This window comes from Papio anubis, chromosome 18 (genome assembly GCF_008728515.1).
Source record: "Papio anubis isolate 15944 chromosome 18, Panubis1.0, whole genome shotgun sequence".
In the NCBI taxonomy this organism is placed as follows: Eukaryota; Metazoa; Chordata; class Mammalia; order Primates; family Cercopithecidae; genus Papio; species Papio anubis.
Window position 1 is genome coordinate 52,265,147 of NC_044993.1, and position 16,005 is coordinate 52,281,151.

General features: G+C 48.7%; 1 protein-coding gene across 1 annotated transcript in view; it reads right to left on the minus strand.

Annotated features, from left to right (window-relative positions):
- Positions 1 to 15,612, minus strand: part of SCNN1B (sodium channel epithelial 1 beta subunit) — an 87,194-nt gene extending 71,582 nt beyond the window's left edge. Inside the window, exon 1 of the mRNA XM_003916672.4 lies at positions 15,359 to 15,612. The gene's annotated coding sequence lies outside the window, so the exon portion shown is untranslated. The remainder of the gene's footprint in view (positions 1 to 15,358) is intronic.
- Between the last annotated feature and the right edge of the window lie 393 nt (positions 15,613 to 16,005).

Here is a 16,005-nt window from a genome sequence, read left to right on the forward strand (position 1 = left end):
AAAAACAAAGAAAACCACCCACAAAAAAACGGTGCTTATTTTTATTATTATTACTGTAGGGGAGAGAGCCATTTGGGCCCCATCAGAGTTGATTTGGTAAACGATATCATGTGTTGAAAAGGAAACTGAGTCCAGTTCAGTCCTTGTACGTAAGGCAAACAAAACAACAGGGTTCCCAGACAAGGTGACCACACCTCCTCAAGTGAATGAGATCCTTTGCAGAGGGGTCTTCAGGGTAGGGATTTTAGCCAGCTGGATCATAAGATCCAACAAGAATACAGCCCAGCCCATTTCAGGCCCAGCCACCATTGGTGGGGCCCTACTGGGAGTTCAAGATTAGAGGTGAAGATGGGAAGGGGACCAGAGAATGGGGGGTCCATGGAGTTTCCTGGGGTATGAGAGATGTGGCTGGGTCACCACTGTATATTCAGTGTCTAGCCCAATGCTGGTATGCATCCATCCATCCATCATTCATTCATTCATTCATTCATTCATTCATTCATTCAATAAATGTTCACTGAGCATCTACTAGGAACTTGGACAATAGCAGTAAACAAAACACATAAAACCTTGCCTCTAAGTGTTTTGGTTCCTGTGAACTAGTGTTATAGCACTCAGGAAACACTCCCTAAATATGAATGAATGAATGAGTGAATGAATGAATGAATGAATGAGTTGCAAAGAAAACTGTTTTGCATTGGGAAAGAAAGCGTCTTCTCCCTTTCCACCCAAATGTAGGAAAATGTGCAGCCTCCTTCCCCTCCACCACGGCTTTCCTCCAGGTTCTGCTTTCTGTGAGGGTTGGGGAGGGGAATCTGCCCAGTGGGTTCACCATCCTGTGGCCAGGATGGCACCACTCTCTCTATCATCTGGTGCCAAAGGGTCGGGGGAGGTGAGGCCCAGCTAGGCTCCCGTTCCAACAGCCAACGACTTGTAACCAGCCAGATTGTCATCCACTCAGACATCCACCCTCCCTCCACTCACCCAAGGCCCTGATTCTGAGATTTCAATTTTCCCTGAATTCTGGAGATAAAACTGTTTCTGGCTTCTCAGCCCAGAGCTCTCCCATCATTGCCCTACTGTCGTCCCTTCTCCAAGCAGGGCACGAGCAGCATAGCAACCATTTGGAGGTTATCAGAGCAATAGCCAGGGTGGGTCCAGTGCCTGGGGGTCAGCATGCTGTGCCCTTGGCTTGCTAATGCCTCACGATCCCCCTAAATTCCCCCCACCAAGTTATCCCATGGACAGGTGGGAGTCCACCTGACCCACAGCTGAGCTCCAACTCCAGCCTGCTTGACTCCCAAACTCTTAACTGTTAAACAGCCTGTCCGGGTACAGCTAAAGAGACTGGGAGACTTTAGCACCCAAATCTTGCCCTTAATGCTTTAAGGAGCCAGGCAAGGTGTCTCATGCCTATACTCCCAACACTTTGTGAGCTTGAGGTGGGAGGATTGCTTGGGCCCAGGAGTTCGAGACTGGCCTGGGCAACATAGTGAGACCCTGTCTCTATAAAAATGAAAGAAAAGAAAGAAAATGTTTTAAGGACAGAAATCGGCTCCCCAGACAGCCTGGGGTAAACCAGAACTCGCCTGGGCCCTTCTCCTGGGGCAGGCAAAGCTCTGCCTCCAAGGTAATGGGATAATGAAGGCCTCCCCCTCCCTACATCAGCCTCTGCTCCCCCACCACACCCCCAAATGCAACCAGGGCGGGAGGGTAGGTGTTGGGTGCTGGAGGCAGGGGTCTCTGCCCTGTGCAGGCCCATGGCCATCTCTTGGGGCTTTCTCTCTCTTCCCGAATCTCCCCCTCCTCCCTATCTCCTTTCCTCTCTGACACTCCCCTCCTGGCCCCATTAATGAGCCAGGCATGTACCAGGCATGCTTCTAAACATTCCATATTCCTCCCCGCCACCCTCCAATCTCTAAAACAATCCTTGAAAGCCTGTCTTGAAGTCCACGGCCTCAGACCCCAAGCTTCCTCATGGTCTCTCTCCCTAACCCAGTCCGCCAAAGCCTCTCTCCAACTCCTTCTTGCTGCCTTGTGAACTTTGTCTCTGAGAAAGACAAAGGTAATCCCTCCTGGGGTGGGGGTAAGGTGGGGGGTGGTGGTGTTTTCCAATCAGGATTCAAACCTTGAGCTCAATTAGAGAATCAACAACCTCCACATGTAGACGTAGGTGAGACACCCACCGAGGAATTTCAGGAATCAGCCGGCAGGTGAGACAAAGCTAGTTTTGGGAGGGTGAACCCAGCCCCTGCTTAAGGTCTTCAAATGAGTCCAATCAGGAGTAGCTCTTGAGAGAGGCTACAGAAGACTCCAGATCTCAGTCCTCCTTCCAAACCTTGGCTTAGGAATGAGCTCCCTAGCATGTGGAGGGGAACAAGGTGGCCTACATTGGTCCTGGGGGTCTGAAAGGAAAGAGCCACATTTGCCAAGGGGCCACCAGTGGCCCCCAGACCTGCAGCCCCCAATCATCAAGATTTTCCCAGCCAGTGGGAGGCTGAGGCGGGCGGATCACTTGAGATCAGGAGTTTGAGACCAGCCTAGCCAACACAGTGAAACCCCGTCTCTACAAAAAATACATGAATTAACCAGGCATTGTGGTGCACACCTGTAATCCCAGCTATTCGGGAGGCTGAGGCAGGGGAATTGCTTGAACCCAGGAGGCAGAGTTTGCAGTGAGCTGAGATCATGCCACTCCAGCCTGGCAATAGAGCAAGACTCTGTCTCAAAAAAAAAAAAAAAAAAAATCCCAATCAGGGAGGCACTGGGGAAGAGAGAGTTGGGGTTGAAACTCAGGTTCTGTTATTGTTGTGTGTCCCTAGGGCAAGTTTCTCAACCTCTCTGAGCCTCAGTGTCTTACAGCCTCACCCCATCAGTTGAGCATCCTTTCCCTGTTTTTGGCCTCCTGAAGCCACCTCTCGTCAAACCTACCCCAGGAAGCTCCTCCAAGTTCATTTCAGCCCCATGACTGTATTTTGGCTAGGACACTGTTTTCTTCATGTAAAAAATAAATCCCCGTTTTGAAAACACAAATGCTAAGACTTTCAGGGTTGGCCAAGTGCAGTGGCTCATGCCTGTAATCCCAATACTTTTCGAGGCCGAGACAGGCAGATCAGTTGAGGACAGGAGGTTGAGACCAGCCTGGCCAATGTGGTGAAATCCCATCTCTACTAAAAATACAAAACTAGCCTGGTGCAGTGGTGGGCGCCTGTAATCCCAGCTACTGGGGAGGTTGAAGCATGAGAACTGCTTGAACCCAGGAGGCAAATGTTGCAGTGAGCTGAGATTGTGCCACTGCATTCCAGCATGGGCGATAGAGTGAGACTCTGTCTCGGAAAAAAAAAAAAAAAGCCTCAACTTAGGCCCGGCCAGGTGGCTCACGCCTGTAATCACGGCACTTTAGGAGGCCGAGGTCCAGAGTTCAAGACCAGCCTGGCCAGCATGGTGAAACCCAGTCTCTACGAAAAATACAAAAATGAGCCGGGCATGGTGGCACGTGCCTGTAATCCCAGCTACTTGGGAAGCTGAGACCTGAGAATCACTTGAACTGGAGAGGTGGAGGTTGCAGTGAGCCAAGATTGTGCCACTGCACTCCAGCGTGGGCAACAGAGCAAGACTTTGTCTCAAACAAAACAAAAACAAAAAGACTTTCAGGTTTATTTGAAGTTCATTTATTTAACACACGTATTCAGGCCTTACTGTTTGCTGGGCAGTGTTTTAAGCACTTGACACATTTAATCCTCATAACATTCCTTATGAAGTGAGAATCTTATCATCTCCCATTTACAGATGAGAAAATTGAAGGACAGAGAAATTAAGTAACTTGCCTGAGGTCACCCAGCTAATAAGTGGCAGAGCCAGCAGTCCAGGTTAGTAGCCCCCAGGTAAAGAATCGCTGCGTCTTTTATGTACTCCCATCAGCCAACAAGATTTTGTTCGAATCTACATTTGGCAGTTTACATTATGGAAACACAATTTCTTTTTAATTTTGCAAATGCAAAATGATATAAAAATCCAGACTTCATTTTTTTTTTTTTTTTTTTTTTTTTTTTGGACACCGGGTTTTTAACTTCTGTTGCCCAGGCTAGAGTATAGCAGCATGATCTTGGCTCACTGCAACCTCTGCCCCTGGGGTTCAAGTGATCCTCCTGCCTCAGCCTCCCAAGTAGCTGGGACTACAAGCACATGCCACTCCACCTGACTAATTTTTGTATTTTTTGTACAAACTGGGTTTTGCCATGTTGCCCAGGCTGGTCTTGAACTCTTGGGTGCAAGAGACTCATCCACTGCAGCCTCCTAAGTGCTGGGATTACAGGTGTGAGCCACCACGCTCAGCCCAGACCTGATGCTTTTACAAATTCCCTAGGTCCCTGCTCCACTTGAATTTGCTGCTTGTAGTATTTGGTCCAATTGCTGATTCCAGCCTCCCTACTGTCCTAATCCTGACCTCCTACAAGAGCCTCAGGCATGCAGAGAGAGCATTTTGTATGGATGGAATAATTGAATCCCTGCAGGATTTTTGTGAGGCCAGCACTGTTAGGCAGCCCCATTTCACAGATGGGAAAACTGAGGCTTAACGAGGTAGAGCCGCTTGATCAAGTAAACACAGCTGAGAAGTGATAGAACCAAAGACTACAGCCCAAGCATTCTGATGTCAAAGCCCCTAGGTTTTTGTTTTTGATTTTGTTTTTGTTTTTGCATCCCCCAATTTTTTTTACTGTGGCAAAATATATAACATAAAATTTATCATTTTAACCAACTGCAAGCATACACTTCAGTGGCATTAAGTACACTACAACCACTATCAGTATCCATTTCCAGAACTTTTTTTTTTGTTTTTTTGAGATAGGGTCTCACTCTGTGACCCAGGCTGGAGTGCAATGGTGCTATCATGGCCCACTGCAGCCTCAACCTCCTGGGTTCAAGCGATCCTCCCACCTCAGCCTCCCAAGTGGCTGGAACTATAGGTTCACACCATCACACCCAGCTAATTTTTTTGTACTTTTTTGCAGAGATGAGGTTTCACCATATTGTCCAGGCTGATCTTGAACTCCTGGCTCAAGCAATCCGCCCACCTTGGCCTCCCAGAGTGCTGGGATTACAGGTGTGCATTTCCAGAACTTTTTAATCATCCCAAACAGAATGAGACTCTGTACCCATTAAGTGATGACCCCCCATCCCCCAGTCCTCGTAATCTCTATTCTATTTTCTGTCTCTACGAATTTTCCTATTCTAGTTACTTCATATAAGTAGAATCATATATTTGTCTTTTTGTGATGAAAGCCTCTACTTTTTAAAAAAGGTAATATTTTTTAAATTTGAAAGCATAATGTATAATTTGAGTGGTGTCAAAAGGAATTCAGCTTATTTCTTTTGTCTTTTGTGTTTTTTTTTTTAAGACACAGTCTCACTATGTTGCCCAGGCTGTTCTCAAATTCCTGGCCTCAAGCAATCCCCCCTCTTTGGCCTCCCAAAGTTTATTGGGATTACAGGCGTCAGCCACCGCACTCAGCCACCTTGTTCCAACATTATGCTTGTTTTATTTTTATTTACTTATTTTTTTTTATTTTTTTGAGATGGAGTTTTGCTCTTGTTGCCCAGGCTGGAGTGCTGGTGTGATCTCAGCTCACTGCAATCTCCACTTCCCGGGTTCAAGCAATTCTCCTGCCTCAGCCTCCCAAGTAGCTAGGATTGCAGGCCTCTGCCACCCGCCCGGCTAATTTTTGTACTTTTAGTAGAGATGGGGTTTCACCATGTTGGCCAGGGTGGTCTCAAACTCCTGACCTCAGGTGATCCACCCACCTCGACCTCCCAGAACCACTGCACCTGGCTGTTATGCTTGTTTTAAATAAGAAGGCGTGTGGCTATAATTTATAACTATAATATAATAAATGTATGGGGCAAAAAAAAAAAAAAAAAAAGTGAAGAATGCCAAATTGTATGTAATGAAAGATTAGTCTCCTTTTCACCTAAGACCCACAGTTCCACCTCTGAAAAAGGAAACACTATTACTAGCTTCCGGTGTGTACTCTAGATTTTAATGTGCATGTATATATACACATTCTCTTTTAGCAATACATCTGGAAGATTGTTTCACATCACTTTTTTTTTTGTTTTTTGAGACGGTGTTTCATCTGTCGCCCAGGCTGGAGTGCAGTGGCACGATCTCAGCTCACTGCACCCTTCGCCTCCCTGGTTCAAGCAATTCTCCTACCTCACTCTCCCAAGTAGCTGGGATTACAGGCACCCACAACCACGCCTGGCTAATTTTTGTATTTTTAGTAGAGACGGGGGTTTCACTATGTTGATCAGGCTAGTCTCGAACTGCTGACCTCAGGTGATCCACCCGTCTGGGCCTCCCAAAGTGCTGGGATTACAGGCATGAGCCACCCGGCCTGGCCTCACATCCCTTTATAGAGAGTTACTGTTTTCTTTTTAATGGCTGCCTCCCAGTCTTTTATGTGGCTGTTCCAACACTTACAGAACTTAGTTCCTTTCTGATGGACATTTTAAATAGTTCCAATCACTTGTTCTCACAGTGCTGAATATCCTTGTTCTAACACGTTGTGTCCAATGCAGAGATAACCACGGAATCAATTCCTGCAGGTGAAATGTCAGATTCATAGCATATGTGCATCTTCAGTGTTGACATGTTTGCCTAACTGCTCTCAGAGTTAGGCGAAGAGCTTGCACCAATTTGCACCCTGACCACCGGCCTAGGCCATTCACTCCCTGGGCTCACTCATCTGAGGCTGGGCCACGGTGTGACTTAGGCCAGGAACTTGCACCAATTTGTACCCTCACCAACTGAATTTGAGAGTCTTGGTTTTCCTGCATCTTCATCAACACTGAGTGTTACTCGACAACCTGACAGGTTGAAAACAATCATTGTGGTTTTCTTTTCTTGGAGTGCAGTTGAGAATTTTTTCATCTGTGTGAATTCAATGTATACTTCTTTTCCTATGATCAACCACATTATAGCCTTTGCTCTTTAACTTTTTGGGTGGGGTATTTAGTCTTTGATTTGCAAGAACACATTTCTTTTTCTCCTGAGACAGGGTCTCTCTGTGTTGCCCAAGTTGGAGTGCAGTGGTGCAATCATAGCTTGCTGCAGCCTCCAATGCCCAGGCACAAGTCATCTTCCTGCCTCAGCCTCCCAAGTAGCTGGGACTACAGGCATGTGCCATTATGCCTGGCTAATCATTCTTTTTTATAGAGATGGGGTCTCACTATATTGCTCAGGCTGGTCTCAAACTCCTGGCCTCAAGCAAGCAATCCTCCCACCTTGGTCTTCCAAAGTGCTGGGATTACAGCCATGAGTCACTGCGCTCAGCCTGCAAGAACCCTATCCATAAAATAATTCTTGGTCATAACAGTGGCAAATATTTTAACTAGCTTGGAATGCCTGAGTTTATGTGGGTGTTTTTTTTTTTTTTTTGGTCATGCAGAGCATATTAACTTTTATGTAGTCAGACCCAGCCATCTTGAAGGCAAAGCCTTAAAAATAAAATTATTGTTTTTATTTTTAAAATACAAACAGGGTCTCACTATGCTGCCCAGGCTGGTCTCAAGCTCCTGGCCTCAAGCAGTCCTCTTAGCTCAGCCTCCCTGAGTGCTGGGATTATGGGTGTGAGCCACCACACCTTGTCCTTCTGATTCTTAATCAGTGCCTCACAGAGGATGTATGGAGGGGCCTGCTTCTTGATTTGAGATCATCTGCAGGATATGACTGTCCCCAACCTGGGCTTGACCTGGGGCCTCCTTAATAGTCCTCTTGTAGAGTTGAGATCATTTCCTACTGCCTGGGACTTGTGCCTTGAACCGTGTTTTCATGGGGGCCAAGAGAGAAGGCCCACAGGCACAGAGGAGCCTCTAAGAACAGGCTCTTTATAAGGTGGTTGTGATGGTTAACACTGTCAACTTGATTGGATTGAAGGATGCAAAGTATTGATCCTCGGTGTGTCTGTGAGGGTGCTGCCAAAGGAGATTCACATTTAACATTTGAGTCAGTGGGCTGGGAAAGGCAGACCCACTTTAATCTGAGTGGGCACCATCTAATCAGCTGCCAGAGCTGCTAGAATATAAAGCAGGGAGAAAAATGTGAAAAGGCTAGACTGGCCTAGGCTCCCAGCCTACGTTTTCCTCCCATGCTGTACCTTTCCTGCTCTCAAACATCGGACTCCAAGTTCTGTTTTGGGACTTGGACTGGCTTCCTTGCTCCTCAGCTTGCTTTGACCTTGAAACTGTGTGGGACCTTGTGATCATGTGAGTTAATGTAATAAACTCCTTGTCTATCTATCTGTCCTATGTCTCATCTGTCTATCTATCTATCTATCATCTATCCTGTCCATCTCATCTGTCTATATCTATCTATCTATCTATCTATGTACCATCCATCCATCCTATGAGTTCTATCCCTCTAGAGGGCCCTAACTAATACAGTTGCAGTGGGGTGGGGGCAGGTCTTCGGCTGTCAGGGCAGTCCTGCTGGGCTTAGCTCTCAAAGTCGGGTTGCTGGGCTCAGGAGGAGACAGACTGGAAGCTGTAAGTCTAGGATGTTGAGCAAATTTGGAAGAATAATAGTTCTAGGAACTCCACCAGCTCCCTTAGCAATTTTTCTATCTGTAAAAAAAATGGTTTCTTCCAAGCTCCAGGGCCGAGAGGGACATGCCTTTATCTTTTGACATACCCTCCAGATTATGTCTTTGCTGAGGACAGAACTCTGCACCATCCACCCTCCCTTCTATTTTGAGGCAGATACAGGTGGCTGGAGGAGATCTCATTTGAAGTTTTACTCTAGGCCAGTGGTTCTCAAACTTGAATGTCCATCAGAATCACTGAGAGAGCTTATTAAAATACAGATTGTGGCCAGGCGTGGTGGTTCATGCCTGTAATCCGAGCACTTTGGGAGGCCAAGGCAGGTGAATCACTTGAGGTTAGGAGTTCGAGCCCAGCCGGGCCAACATGGTGAAACCCCATCTCTACAAAAAATACAAGAATTAGCTGGGTGTCAGGGCGGGCGCCTGTAGTCCCAGCTACTTGGGAGGCTGAGGCAGGAGAATCGCTTGAACCCAGAAGGTAGAGGTTGCAGTGAGCCAAGTTCGTGCCACTGCACTCCAACCTGGGTGACAGAGTCAGATTCTGTCTCAAAATAAATAAACAAATAAGAAAAGATAAAATAATAAAATAAAATAAAATACAGATTGCCAGGCTCATTTTGAGAATCTCTGATGTGGGAAGTCTGGGATGGGTGTGAGCATCTGCATTTCTGTTTTTTAGAGACAGGGCCTTATTCTGTCACCTAGTCTGGAGTACAATGGCATGATCATGCCTCACTGCAGCCTCAAACTCCTGAGCTCAAGCAACCCTTCTGCCTCAGCCTCCAGAGTAGCTAGGGCTACAGGTGTGCACCACCATGCCTGGCTAATTTTTAATTTTGTGCAGAGATGGAGTCTTGCTACGTTGTTCAGTCTGGTCTTCAACTCCTGGCCTCAATTGGTCCTCTCACCTCAGCCTCCCTGACTGCTGGGATTCCAGGTGGGAGCCACTGCACCTGGCTTGTACTCTGCATGTCTTTCTTTCTTTTTACTTTTTTAGAGACAGAGTCTTGCTCTGTCACCCAGGCTGGAGTCTAGCCCGGTGATCATAGCTCACTGCAGCTTCAAACTCCTGGGCTCAAGCAATCCTTCCACTTCAGCCTTGTGAGTAGCTGGGACTACAGGCATGCACCACCACGCCTGACTGAGAATTTGCCATTTCTTTCTATCTTTTCAATGAATTCATTGTTTTGAGCAAAGGTCTTGCTCTCTGTTGCCCAGGCTGGGGTGCAATCAGGTGATTACAGCTCATTGCAGCCTCAACCTCCTGGTCTCCAGCAATCCTCTCACCTCAGCCTCCCAAGTAGCTGGGACTACTGGCATGTGCCACTACACCCAGCTAATTTTTGAATTTTTTGTAGAATCTTGCTATGTTGCTTCGGCTGGTCTCAAACTCCTGGGTTCAAGTGGTCCTCCTGCCTCAGCCTTGCAAGCAGTTGGGATTACAGGCGATAGCCACTGCGCCTGGCATTTCCAATAAGCTCAGGTGATGCTTATGCTGCTGGTGAGGGGACTACACTTTGAGACCCACTGGCCTAGGTCATTCACTCCCTGGGTTCCCCCATCTGAGGCTGGTCCACCATGTGAGGCCAAGGGGTTTAAAGGAGCACAGGCGGCCAGGCGTGACGGCTCACCCCTGTAATCCCAGCACTTTGGGAGGCCGAGGTGGGTGAATCACCTGAAGTCAGGAGTTTGAGACCAGCCTGGCCAACATAGTGAAACCTCGTCTCTACTAAAAATACAAAAATTAGCTGGGCATGGTGGCGGGCTCCTGTAATCCCGCTACTTGGGAGGCTGAGGCAGGAGCATTGCTTGAACCCGGGAAGTGGAGGTTGCAATGAGCCAAGATCACACCATTGCACCCCAGCCTGGGTGACAAGAATGAAACTCTGTCTCCTCCTGCCCCCCAAAAAAGGAACACAGGCTTCATTCCAGTCAAAATAATGGTAACAGTTGCTGTGTGCTAGGGACTATGCATTCATTCTGTCATTGAACCCTCCCAGCACACCCGTGGAGTGGGTTTTATTAGTACTAGTTCCACTTTACAGTGAGAAAACTGAGGCTCAGCAAGGGCTCACGGGCTTTGAATCAGACAGATTTGGTGTCCAACTCCAGCTCTACCCCTGACCCACTGCAAGATTTTGGGCAAGTGGTTTACTCTTCTTGAGCCTCAGTCTAACTCATCTGTAGAATGGAGATCACAAAAAGCGACTCCCAGGGCATTATGACTACAGGGGTGATGACTAGAAGAGCACCTGCACACAGTAGTTACTCAAGAAATGCTCATCCCTATTTCTGCCTCACGCCCCATCACGGCCTCAAGTTCCTTTTCTCACTTTTCAGATACATCTTCCTGTCTTTCCTCCTACTCACCCTACTACAAAGTGACAATAGACTACATCACTTCTTAAACATGCTTCCTTTGGTCATGCCTCTAGGCTTTTGTAAAGGCTGTTTCCTCTGTATGGAATGCTTTTCTCACTCCACTGCTCCAGAAGAACTCCTATTCATCCTTTAAAACCCACCTTAAAAAGCCCTTCTCTTTGAACCGTTCCTTGAAACGTTCCTTTCTTGTCCTTGGCCAGAAAACGTATTGCAGCATCTTATTTGAAGAAGGGACTCAAAGTGTTACTTTCCTTCCTTCCTCCCTTACTATATTCCTACTACATTTTATAAGGAATATAATTGGAGTATAAATCCACTGTTACAGGGGCCAGGCAGGCAGGCACCGTTATCAGCCATTATCAGCATCAGCATCAGCAATGGTTAGACAGTGCTTACTTGAGTCAGGCACTGTGCTAAGGGGTTCATGTGTGTTGACTCATTTAATGCCCAGCATAACCGTTTGAGGCAAATGCTATTTATTATGCCTGTTTTACATGTAAGGAAATGGAGTCGCAAAAAATGCTAAACAATTTGCCTGAAACATGGGTTGCTTTCTTTCTTTTCTTTTTTTTTTTTTTGTTTCTTTTTTTTGACAGAGTTTCGCTCTTTTCTCCCAGGCTGGAGTGCAATGGTGCAGTCTTGGCTCACTGCAATCTCTGCCTCCTGGGTTCAAGTGATTCTCCCACCTCAGCTTCCCAAGTAGCTGAGATAACAGGCACCCACCACCACGCCCAGCCAATTTCTGTATTTTTAGTAGAGACGGGGTTTCACCATGTTGGCCAAGCTGGTCTCGATCTCCTGAACTCAGGTGATCCACCTGCCTCAGCCTCCCAAAGTGTTGGGATTACAGGTGTGAGCCACTGCGCCTGGCCTGAAACTTGTAATTAATCCACTGCATAGCTGGGAGATAGAGACTGGCTGTGGAGTCTGTGGTGTTACCTTTTATATTAGCTGCCCTTTATGAATGAGGGGTGGGCCAGGTAGTGACTGTCATGCCCTGCAAGGTGCCTGCTCCACGTAAGGGGGCAGCTGAATGTCCGGCCTGGAGTTGCCAGCTTTTCTTTTCTTTCTTTCTTTTCCTTTTCTGAGGCAGGGTCTCACTCTGTTGCCCAAGCTGGAGTATAATTATGTGATCACAGATCACTATAGTCTCAACCTCCTGGGCTCAGGAGAGCCTCTCACCTCAGCTTCCCCCGTAGCTGGGACTGTAGGTACATGCCGCCATACCCAGCCTATATATATATATATATACACACACACACACACACACACAGCATATATATATAGATAGATACATATAGATATAGATATAGATATAGATATAGATATAGATATAGATATAGATATAGTAGAGACGGGTTTTTGCCATGTTGCCCAAGCTGGTCTTGATCTCCTAAGCTTAAGCAATCCACCCTCCTTGGTCCCCCAAAGTGCTGGGATTACAGGTGTGAGCCACCATGCCTGGCCGTTGCCAGCTTTACTGATGTCTCAAGAGGATCCAGAAATATGGAGTCTTACATGAACTGATTTTTAAAATCTTGGGAATAATCTAAAAATTTGAAAGTCCACAGGCCTTCCTTGTGACTTTTGCTGTCTCCTATATTCCAAAGGGGAGCACCTCAGCTCACTTTGTTTCTGTGTCTTAACTCAGGACCAGGCACACCTTAGACCCTTTGTAAGTAACATGACACTTCTGGACTCCACAGTGAGCTGGGCTTGGCTCTCAACAAGCCGAAATCTCTTCTTTGGTTCAGGACTCAGTGCTCAGGACCCTCTGGTCTGCACTTGGGGTGTGGATGAAGTCACAAACAGCGGCTGTAGGCATCACCCCTGCCCCAGGGCCATCTCCAGGTCTCCCCTGTTCAGGAAAAGACTTCCCGCTCACTGACGCTGATGAGTCGCTACGTTTTGTTTACACCACCCCACTAATCCACCTAACAGTTTGGGGAGGGTGTCATTATCATCATGCCCATTTTACAGATGTGAAAACTATGACTCAGGGAGGGGAAGGGAATTGCCTGAAGTAGGAAGTGGTGAAGCTGGGATTCTAACGTAGTGTCTCTGATTCTAGCTTTTCATCATCCCGGATCATGGGTTCCACCAAAGTTTTAAGGGTCCCGTCATACCGTCTACAGAAAACACACTCTTCACACCACAGCCTGGACCTACAAAGTTTGTGGTACATGAATGAGACTCTGGACAGTCCAATCTGCCAGTCTGTGGTTCTCAACTCCTTTTGTCTGCTATTGGAGGGTGAGTTTGGCTTTGGGGGGCATCTATAGAGAAACCCTGGAGGTAGCCCTGATGGAACCTCTGCCCACTGGGGCATGGCCAGGCAGAGCTAGTGGCCTGACTGAGTGCCAGCCTTTGGGACCAGCAGAGACTGCAGCTAGAGAGTGTGTCCCCGGCCATAGACAGAATAGAGGTGTGTGCACACACCTGTGTATGTGTATGGATGCATGTACACATGCTTGTGTGTATGTCTCACGTATGTGTGCATGTGTGTGCTTGTGTGTGAACATGCATGTGTACACACATATGTGCATATGTGTGTGTGTGTGTGTGCATGCATGTATGGGTCTGTATGTGAGCAGTGGAAAAGAGAGGACCTCTTCCCCTAAATTCAGATCCTGTGAAGTTAGTTTAGGATACAGAACAGGACATTGAACTTAACCCCGGGATAACAATTTATAGAAGACACTAAAAAAAAAAACCAACCTAAACATTTTTGTCACCTAAATTCCCATCGGTAGGCATTATCCATGGTGGGTATCCATGCAGCAATTTAAATAACTAAGCTGGGTTTATATACAGCAGCATGGATATCTGGAGATGAGAGGGCTTAAGGTGCAGAATGACGTAGGTGGGTTATACCATTTCTACTTCTAGTTCTATTTTTTTGAAACAGAGTCTTATTCTTTCACTCAGGCTAGAGTGCAATGGTGCCATCTCAGCGCACTGCAACCTCCACCTCCCGGGTCCAAGCGATTCTCCTGCCTCAGCCTCCTGAGTAACTGGGATTACAGGCACATGCCATGCCCGGCTTCTTTTTTTAAATATTTTTTAGAGATGGGGTTTCACCATGTAGGCCAGGCTGGTCTCAAACTCTTGACCTCAAGTGATCCGCCTGCCTGAGCCTCCCAAGGTTTGTACCATTTCCATTAAACATCCGCCTTCAACATTACTTAGTATTTTACATATTTTCTATGGCTCTGTATATACGACTGTGTAGGTGGAGGAAAACGTCTAGAAGGAAACACCCCAAATTATGAAGGTGATTCCCTTTGGGGGAGCTGGGAGGGCAGGGGTGGAGGATTACAGAGGAGGAAGAATGGATCCCTGTGTTCTGCATGCAATTACACAGTTCAGTGGGTAGGCAGGTTGGGTCACTCATGGATGCTGGGATCTGAGACACGGATGCTCAGGTCTCTGGGAGCTTTCAGACCCATTCACCCGGCTTTGTGAGAGCTGGGCTGCCAGGGACCAAAGCCAGTCTTGGTGGTTCTGCCCCCCCTCCCTGGTGGAGGTGAGTGGGAAGATGTGCCTTTTGTGGACTGGAGCTCTCTGCTGCTTCCTCCCTAAACTCTGTGCCTCAGTTTCCTCCTCCATGCTAGAGTGAGAATGTCCCTGTACCCTCTCCCTCCACAGCACACCTAAGCCATATTACATTCTCCAGACATCAACTTAGCGCTGCAGAGTGCTCAGCGCCGACAACTGCAGGGCGTTCCGATCTGGCCTCCTCCACAGCATCACCCCAAATGGGACGCTTAGAGAAGAAACCCACGTTCCCCCGGTCGCAACTGACAGCCCACGAGGTAGGCTCCAGGGTCGGACTGCCTGGGTTCAAATCTGAGCTCAGCAACTTGTTCCTGGGACCTAGGGAAGCTTTCCCACCCTCTGACCCTCAGTTTGCACCTCTGTAAAATGGGGACAGCAAGAGAACCAACCCACAGGGATGTCCTGTGGGCGAAGTTAGGTCGTTTGAGCGAGGCGCTCTGCTGCGCTGCGCCCAGCACGTAGAAAGCGCTCTCGAGTTTCATTGCTGTCACCTCTTGAACAACCTCTCGCTCCGCCCACTCCGTGCCAGGACTTTGCCGCCGTCTCTGAGGTCCCAGACACACCGGGGACCCTCGCCCGGTCCCGCCTTTCGCACCCTGGGGGTTTTTCCCAGCCTCCAGCTCTCCCCTCCGCCCCCAATCGGTTCAGTACCCAGGCCGGGTCCCCGGCGCCGCAGATAGGCACCCAAGCGCCCTCCCGTGGGAAACTGAGGCCGGGACAGGAGCGCGCTGGCCAGGGTTGGGCAGGAGAAGGTGCGGCGCGCAGGACTCTGGGCAGCGCGCGGGAGACCGGGTGCGAACCAGGGGTCGCCGTCATACCTGCTCGGGCAGCAGAGCGGGGACACGGAGGACGCGTGCTGTCGGCGGTGGCGGAGGCGGCGGTGCGCGCTAAGCTGGCGGCCGCGGCCGAGTGGTGGTGACGCAGGGACACCCGGCGAGCGCGGCGAGACCGAAGGGGAGGGAGCAGGCTCAGGGGCGGGGAAGCACCGGGAGCGCCCGCGGGCGGAGCATACCGGGCGCTACCAGCCTGGCCACACGCAAGGTCCTTGCTCCCCCGGCCACCTCCCTCGCCTCCCAATAAGCTCCAGCCCCCAGACGCCACGTTCAGGGACACTAAACGCCCCCTGCGCGCACACGCTCCGCGTTCTCCCTCCTCACCTTGGGACATCAGCGATACCCACATGCACCACGAATATGTCCACAGACCCCTCATCCGAGTGTCCCCCACGTCCTCTCAGTACATATCACATGCCACGTATATGAACACTCCATCCCACCCCACGCGTGTACCTGTCGCGTTCACCTCGGCGAAGCATCCCGCTCACCTGTACAGTCGCGCCCCCATCACGTCCACACCGCCGCAGACACAGTGTCCTTTGGGCAAGTTGGTGATTTTAGGGGGACCCGTGCAGTCACTTTTTCCAGGAACGTTCTTCCCTCCGCCTCTTCCACCTCCACCAAGGTGG